Source organism: Aegilops tauschii, chromosome 1, assembly GCF_002575655.3.
Source record: "Aegilops tauschii subsp. strangulata cultivar AL8/78 chromosome 1, Aet v6.0, whole genome shotgun sequence".
Lineage (NCBI taxonomy): Eukaryota > Viridiplantae > Streptophyta > Magnoliopsida > Poales > Poaceae > Aegilops > Aegilops tauschii.
The window spans coordinates 102,577,899-102,585,775 of record NC_053035.3 but is presented as its reverse complement, the minus strand read 5'-3'; the positions used below and the strand labels follow the sequence as shown (position 1 = coordinate 102,585,775).

Below are 7,877 nucleotides of genomic sequence, written 5' to 3'. Positions count from 1 at the left end.
ATAGAAACATAAAGAGCTTTAACTGATTCCTCAACTTTAGGCACAAAAATTTTCATCTTGAGATTTTCTACATCATGAGCAATTCTATCAACGCTTCTAGACAAATCATCAATCTTATTCAACTTTTCTTCTATGGTAGTGTTGAAAACCTTTTGTGTGCTGATAAGTTTTTTAATATTATTGTCAAGATCAGAGGTGTTCCTATTATTATTATAAGAAAGATTTCCATAGTAATTACCATAATTATTGGAGGAATTACTAGGAAAAGGCCTAGGATTAAAATTAGCTCTATAAGCATTGTTGTTGAAACTATTTCGAGAGATAAAATTCACATCTACGGCATCACTAGTTTGCTCAACCAAAGTAGACAAAGGCATATCATTAAAATCAATAGGAGAAATTTTACTAGCAACCAATTTCATAAGAGCATCAACTCTTTCACTCAAAGAAGAAATTTCTTCAATCCAATTAACTTTTTTACTCGTAGGAGCTCTTTCGGTATGCCATTGTGAATAATTTTCCATGATATTATCAAGAAATTTGGTGGCTTCACCCAAAGTAATTTCCATAAAAGTACCACCCGCGGCGGAATCTAAAAGATTACGAGAAACAAAATTCAATCCCGCATAAAACTTTTGTATGATCATCCAAAGATTTAACCCATGAGTTGGGCAATTCCTTAGCATCATTTTCAAGCTTTCTCAAGATTCTGCAACATGCTCATGTTCAAGTTGCTTGAAATTCATATCTGGGTTCTAAGGGAAATAATTTTTGCGGGCGGAAAATACTTAGCGATAAAAGCATCTTTGCACTTATTCCAAAATTGATACTATTGCGAGGCAAAGAAGAAAACCAATTTTTGCAGAATCACGCAAAGAAAGCGGAAATAATTTCATCTTCACAACATCATTGTCCACATCTTTTTCTTTTGCGTATCGCATAATTCCACGAAGGTATTAAAATGGGACGCGTCATCCTCATTAGGAGTACCGAAAAATTGATCTTTCATAACAAGATTCAGTAGAGCGGTATTAATATCACAAGACTCCGCACTAGTGGCGGGAGGAGCAATCGGAGTGCCAATAAAATCATTGTTGGTATTTGAGAAATCGCACAACTTGGTGTTCTCTTGAGTCATGATGACTGCGCAACAAGATTGCACTCAAAAACAGATCCGGCAAGAAAACGACGAACGAAAAAGAGGGGCGAATAAAACAGCAAATTTTTGTGAAGTGGGGGAGAGGAAAAGGAGAGGCAAATGGCAAATAATGTAAATTGCGAGGAGATTAGTTTTGTGATTAGGAACCTGGTATATGTTGAAGATCCTCACCGGCAACGACGCTAGAAATTCCTTTTGATTCGGCTTGAAGCTACGTCGATATTTCCCCAAAGAGGAAGGGATGATGCGGCACAACAGCGGTAGGTATTTCCCTCAGTGATGAAACCAAGGTTATCGAACCAGTAGGAGAACCAAGCAACACAACGTAAACAACACCTGCACATAAATAACAAATACTCACAACCCGACGTGTTAAAGGGGTTGTCAATCCCTTTCGGGTAACGGCGCCAGAAATTGGCACGTGGACGGGAGAAAGTTGTAAATAGTTGATAGATCGAACGGCAAATAAAATAAAGTGCAGCAAAGTATTTTTGTATTTTTGGTTTAATAGATCTGAAAATAAAAGCAAAGGAAAATAGATCGCAAAGGCAAATAATATGAGAAAGAGACCCGGGGGCCATAGGTTTCACTAGTGGCTTCTCTCGAGAAAAATAGCAAACGGTGGGTAAACAAATTACTGTTGGGCAATTGATAGAACTTCAAATAATCATGACGATATCGAGGCAATGATCATTACATAGGTATCACGTCCAAGATTAGTAGACCGACACCTGCCTGCATCTACTACTATTACTCCACACATCGACCGCTATCCAGCATGCATCTAGTGTATTAAGTTCATGGGGAAACGGAGTAATGCAATAAGAACGATGACATGATGTAGACAAGATCTATCTATGTAGAGATAGACCCCATCGTTTTATCCTTAGTAGCAACGATACATACGTGTCGGTTCTCCTTCTGTCACTGGGATCAAGCACCGTAAGATCGAACCCACTACAAAGCACCTCTTCCCATTGCAAGATAAATAGATCAAGTTGGCCAAACAAAACCCAAATATCAGAGAAGAAATACGAGGCTATAAGCAATCATGCATATAAGAGATCAAAGAAACTCAAATAACTTTCATGGATATAAAAAGATAGATCTGATCATAAACTCAAAGTTCATCCGATCCCAACAAACACACCGTAAAAAGAGTTACATCAGATGGATCTCTAGGAGACCATTGTATTGAGAATCATTTGAGAGAGAGGAAGCCATCTAGCTACTAACTACGGACCCGAAGGTCTACAGAGAACTACTGACGCATCATCGGAGAGGCACCAATGGAAGTGGTGAACCCCTCTTTTATGGTGTCTAGATTGGATCTGGTGGTTCTGGACTCTGCGGCGTCTGGAATTGATTTTCTTCGACTCCCCTACGGTTTCTGGAATATTGGGGTATTTATACACCAAAGAGGCGGTCTAGGGGGCACCCGAGGTGGGCACAACCCACCAGGGTGCGCCTGGGCCTCCTGGTGCGCCCTGGTGGGTTGTGCTCCCCTCGGAGCACCCCCCAGGCGCTGCCTTGGCCCATTGGGTGTCTTGTGGTCCGTAAAAAATCTCCGTGAAGTTTCGTTGCATTTGGACTCTGTTTGGTATTGATTTCCTGCGATGTAAAAAACATGCAGAAAACATCAACTGGCACTTGGCGCTATGTTAATAGGTTAGTACCAAAAAATGATATAAAATGACTATAAAATGATTATAAAACATCCAAGATTGATAATATAACATCATGGAATAATAAAAATTATAGATACGTTGGAGACGTATCATAAGCATATAACCAACTGGATGCAAAGTAACATGCATAGCAACGGTACTTGATAATAGACGGTAAACATGCATCAGAAAGAACACCACTGCTACCAGCATGAACTACTACTATGGAGCATAACATGTGATAATAATACTAGCAAGTAATACAAGATAACAAAATGCATCGGAACATAGTATGAAGGTTTACATGAAACCACGGGCATAACCGAAACAACGACAATAGTAGCAAACAAGCAGATAGATAACATGCAAACTTTTATTAAATATTCAAGTAGAAACCATGGCTACTGCATGGCTATCATGCAAGTGGCTGTTGTCGCTTTCCTGGGGGTGACGGAGACTCTGGGAAGAAGTGCGGTGAAGCCGCGGAACGAAACGTCGAGCGGTTCTCTTTCGGAGGGGGCTGATTAGAGGCAAGGGCATAATGGTCATTTTCACAGTGTGAACACCTTATGAGAATGGCACCAACAGAAAGATCTCGACGAGACAAAGAAGTGAGCGTTGGTTTCACCTCAATCGGAGTTACGGTCGCGAAGTTATGAGGTGTAGAAGATTAGGGACTTTGCTGTAAAAAGAATATTCACAGCCGGGTCCCTGAGTGGATAAGACAGAGGCGCATGTAAGGGAATACGCTTTCCGGACAGGAAAACGTACTTTGGACCGATCATGAGAAGTTGTTATGAGAAAGACAAAACGCACTCTCGTGGACTACGTCTCCACTTGCCACTTCAGCAGCGGTGGGGCTGGGCACCGGGGTCGCTTACAGGTGGGGTCCAGGGTTGCGCGGGGCCCACCTGGCTTGGCACCTTCTTCTTCCTCCTGTTTCTCCCGATCGGGAACAGAGGCAGGGAAGGGGAGGCCGCGGCCGGCGACGGGGCGACTGGCTCCGGCCGTCCCGGGATCAGGCGAGAGCATCGGCCGGTTCGGGGCGGAGCACCGCGCCCTTCCAGACGAGAAGAGGGCGCCGGGGAGGATCAGGGCGACGGCGATGCCCGGAGACAGAGAACGAGCACGGGCGGCGAACTGAGGTGGGCTCGCGGTCAAGGTGGCTCCGGCGGCAGGAGAAGGGAGTGGAGAGGCTCACCGGAGAGAGGGGGAGAGGATGGAGTGGTCAGGGGGTGGAGGAGGAGCTCGGCTGGCTCGATGGCCGCGGTGGCCGAGAGGAGTAGGCGGCGGCTGGACGTTGAAGCCGCGGCCACGGTGCACTCCGGTGAGGGGCGAGGGGATGGGGAGATGCACCGGAGATATAGGAAGACGGTGGTGGTGTTGGAATGGCAAGAGGGTGGCTAGGTTCGCCGGAAACGAGCTAAGTCCGGCGATGGCCGAAAATGAAACGGCAAACTCCGGCAAGATTTGACGACTCCGGTGGGGAAGGAGGAACGGGGAGAAGCTTGGGAGGTGCGGGAGGAGCTTGGGGTCCTCTTTATAGCCGCGGGGAAAGCCTCTAGAGCTCACGGGCGAGCTCCAGTTCACAGCTGAGCACTAATGGACAGGAGCTGCTTGTGGCACGGGCGCGGCGACGGCGACCACACCACAGCGATTCAGGGCGGGGCAGCGATGCAGTGAGATGAAGTCGATCACGAGCTAGCTCCAGGACATAGTTTGAGGTCGAGACGACGAGGGAGACGACGGGAACAGTGGCCGGAACGAGCCAGAGCACGCAATTAGCCATGACGCAAGCGTGATCACCACGGGCACTGGCGCAAATGGCTCGTTTTGGCCGGATCAGCCATGTCCAGTAGATACACCATCGTGCCCTTAGTCTAAAAGAAGAAATAATTCGGTCCAGGGGCAAAGAAAAGATTTGGAGGAGGAGCCAAAACATTTTGGCCGCAGGTGTTTGATATGAATTGTGAGAGCTATGATGGTGCAATGACTCGGGTCTTTGGTACAATATGATCAACCACTAAGTTGATGCTGAGTAACAAAAATGAGCTTAAGAACAGAGGTTTAGAGGGTACTTTCTGTAAAACCACCATAATGACCCGAATTAGAAATTTGGATGATGCACTCACATGAAGATGCAAGTTGACATGAAATTGGTCATAGCCCAATGATTTGAAGATATGAAGATGCCCAAAAAGTTTCAGGCCATTTGGATGAACCAAACTAGCACTTGCTTCATATAGCTTTGCTATGGACAGAAACTTGGAAACATTGCACAGGGCAAATGGATTGATGAATTGAGCCAAAACTTGGTGGAGAGAGTTTGTATGGATAGGAAAATGCCTTGGTAAATTTTCAGCTTAAATGAAGCAAGATAAAATATGGTTGCTTCACGAACTGAAAATCTGACCAGAAACTAAGATTTGGAGCTGGGCTCACATAGATGAGTTAAATGAGCTCCTATTTGGTGGAGAGTCATTATTTGATCATATTAAGGACCTTGCAAAATTTCAACCCATTTGGATATTCCTAGTTTGTACTTCCTTCACAATGACTTTCCTCAGACAGGAACTTTGAAAATTTGCTCAGGAATATTTACTAGGAAAATGGAGTTGAATTTTGTCATGGGGCAATGATATGGACAGGAAAAGATGTAAAAAATGTTTGGGGTCAATCAAGCAAAGGTAAATGACACTTCCTTCTCAAACCACCACTTAGGGCAAAGTCATAAAAGGAATACTTCTGAATTATCTTTGATGATGCCAAGGAAGGATTTTGACATATTTGTGGAAGATATGACCCAAAAAAATTATGAGAATTATTTGGAAATTTTGGGAGTGACAGAAATATAGGTTGCTTCATAACCTAGGGTTTAAAGGGTTATTCCTTTAATAGAAAAAGGAATATTCCCTGGAAAAAGAATATTAGATTAGGTCAAGGATGAAAATGACATGATCTTGGGATGATGACGAGGATGACAAGCCACTATAAAACCTAGGAAGACATGATCTTTCCAAGTTTTAGAACCACATAGCCACAAAAAAGCAAATTAAATCGAGAAATCCAAGAAAATCATCAGAAAAAGAAAAGGGCAAAATCCAGGGTGTTACAAACCTTCCCCCCTTAAAGAAATCTCGTCCTCAAGATTTCGTTGCTCTGGTATAAATAATTGTTCCGACTTGAAGAAACCGTTTCCAACTCAGGTTTCTTTTATTCATTTTCATACAACGTTCCCACTAAATTGCATCTGACTGCCTGCCTTGGTCTGGGGTGGTTTGCTTCACCGTATCTGACATACAGACTGGACTTACCTCATATGTTCATGTTCATACTGACTCAAATTTTCTTTCATATCTGCTGGCTTAGCTGAGGTCTGAAATGTTGGGGAACGTAGTAATTTCAAAAGAATTCCTACGCACACACAGGATCATGGTGATGCATAGCAACGAGAGGGGAGAGTGTTGTCCACGTACCCTCGTAGACCGAAAGCGAAAGCATTAGCACAACGCGGTTGATGTAGTCGTACGTCTTCATGATCCGACCGATCCAAGTACCGAACGTACGGCACCTCCGAGTTCAGCACACGTTCAGCTCGATGATGTCCCGCGAACTACGATCCAGCAGAGCTTTACGGGAGAGTTCCGTCAGCACGACGACGTGATGACGGTGATCATGTTGCTACCGACGTAGGGCTTCGCCTAAGCACCGCTACGATATGACCGAGGTGGAATATGGTGGAGGGGGGCACCGCACACAGTTGGAATACATCAACAGATCAACTTGTGTGTATAGAGGTGCCCCTGCCCCCGTATATAAAGGAGCAAGTGGGGAGGCGGCCGGCCAGGAGGAGGGCGCGCCAAGGGGGGAGTCCTACTCCCACCGGGAGTAGGACTCCTCCTTTTCCTTGTTGGAGTAGGAGAGGAAAGGAAGGGAGAAAGGAGGAGAAGGAAAAAGGGGGGCGCTGCCCCTCCTCCTTGTCCAATTCGGACTAGAGGGGGAGGGGGCGCACGGCTGCCCTGGCCGCCCCTCCTCTTCTCCCACTAAGGCCCATGAGGCCCAATTAACTCCCCGGGGGGTTCCGGTAACCCCCTGGTACTCCGGTTTTTCTCCGAAACCACTCGGAACACCTCCGGTGTCCGAATATAGTCGTCCAATATATCGATCTTTACGTCTCGACCATTTCGAGACTCCTCGTCATGTCCGTGATCATATCCGGGACTCTGAACTACCTTAGGTACATCAAAACACAAAAACTCATAATACCGATCGTCACCAAACTTTAAGCGTGCGGACCCTACGGGTTCGAGAACTATGTAGACATGACCGAGACATGTCTCCGGTCAATAACCAATAGAGGAACCTGGATGCTCATATTGGTTCCTACATATTCTACGAAGATCTTTATCGGTCAAACCGCATAACAACATACGTTGTTCCCTTTGTCATCGGTATGTTACTTGCCCGAGATTCGATCGTCGGTATCTCAATACCTAGTTCAATCTCGTTACCGGCAAGTCTCTTTACTCGTTCCGTAATGCATCATCCCGCAACTAACTCATTAGCCACATTGCTTGCAAGGCTTATAGTGATGTGGATTACCGAGAGGGCCCAGAGATACATCTCCGACAATCGGAGTGACAAATCCTAATCTCGAAATACGCCAACTCAACAAGTACCTTTGGAGACACCTGTAGAGCACCTTTATAATCACCCAGTTATGTTGTGACGTTTGGTAGCACACAAAGTGTTCCTCCGGTAAACGGGAGTTGCATAATCTCATAGTGATAGGAACATGTATAAGTCATGAAGAAAGCAATAGCAACATACTAAACGATCAAGTGCTAAGCTAACGGAATGGGTCAAGTCAATCACATCATTCTCCTAATGATGTGATCCCGTTAATCAAATGACAACTCATGTCCATGGCTAGGAAACCTAACCATCTTCGATTAACGAGCTAGTCTAGTAGAGGCATACTAGTGACACTATGTTTGTCTATTTATTCCCACATGTATTATATTTCCGGTTAATAAAATTCTAGCATGAAT

At 44.9% G+C, this 7,877-nt stretch overlaps 1 long non-coding RNA gene across 1 annotated transcript; it reads right to left on the bottom strand.

Moving 5' to 3' along the window:
• Positions 1–2,215: 2,215 nt before the first annotated feature.
• Positions 2,216–3,693, bottom strand: LOC141039304 (uncharacterized). The gene is made up of 2 exons (XR_012200234.1): positions 3,455–3,693; positions 2,216–3,346 (listed from the first exon to the last, which is right to left on the bottom strand). It is a non-coding gene; the product is annotated as an uncharacterized lncRNA (long non-coding RNA).
• Between the last annotated feature and the right edge of the window lie 4,184 nt (positions 3,694–7,877).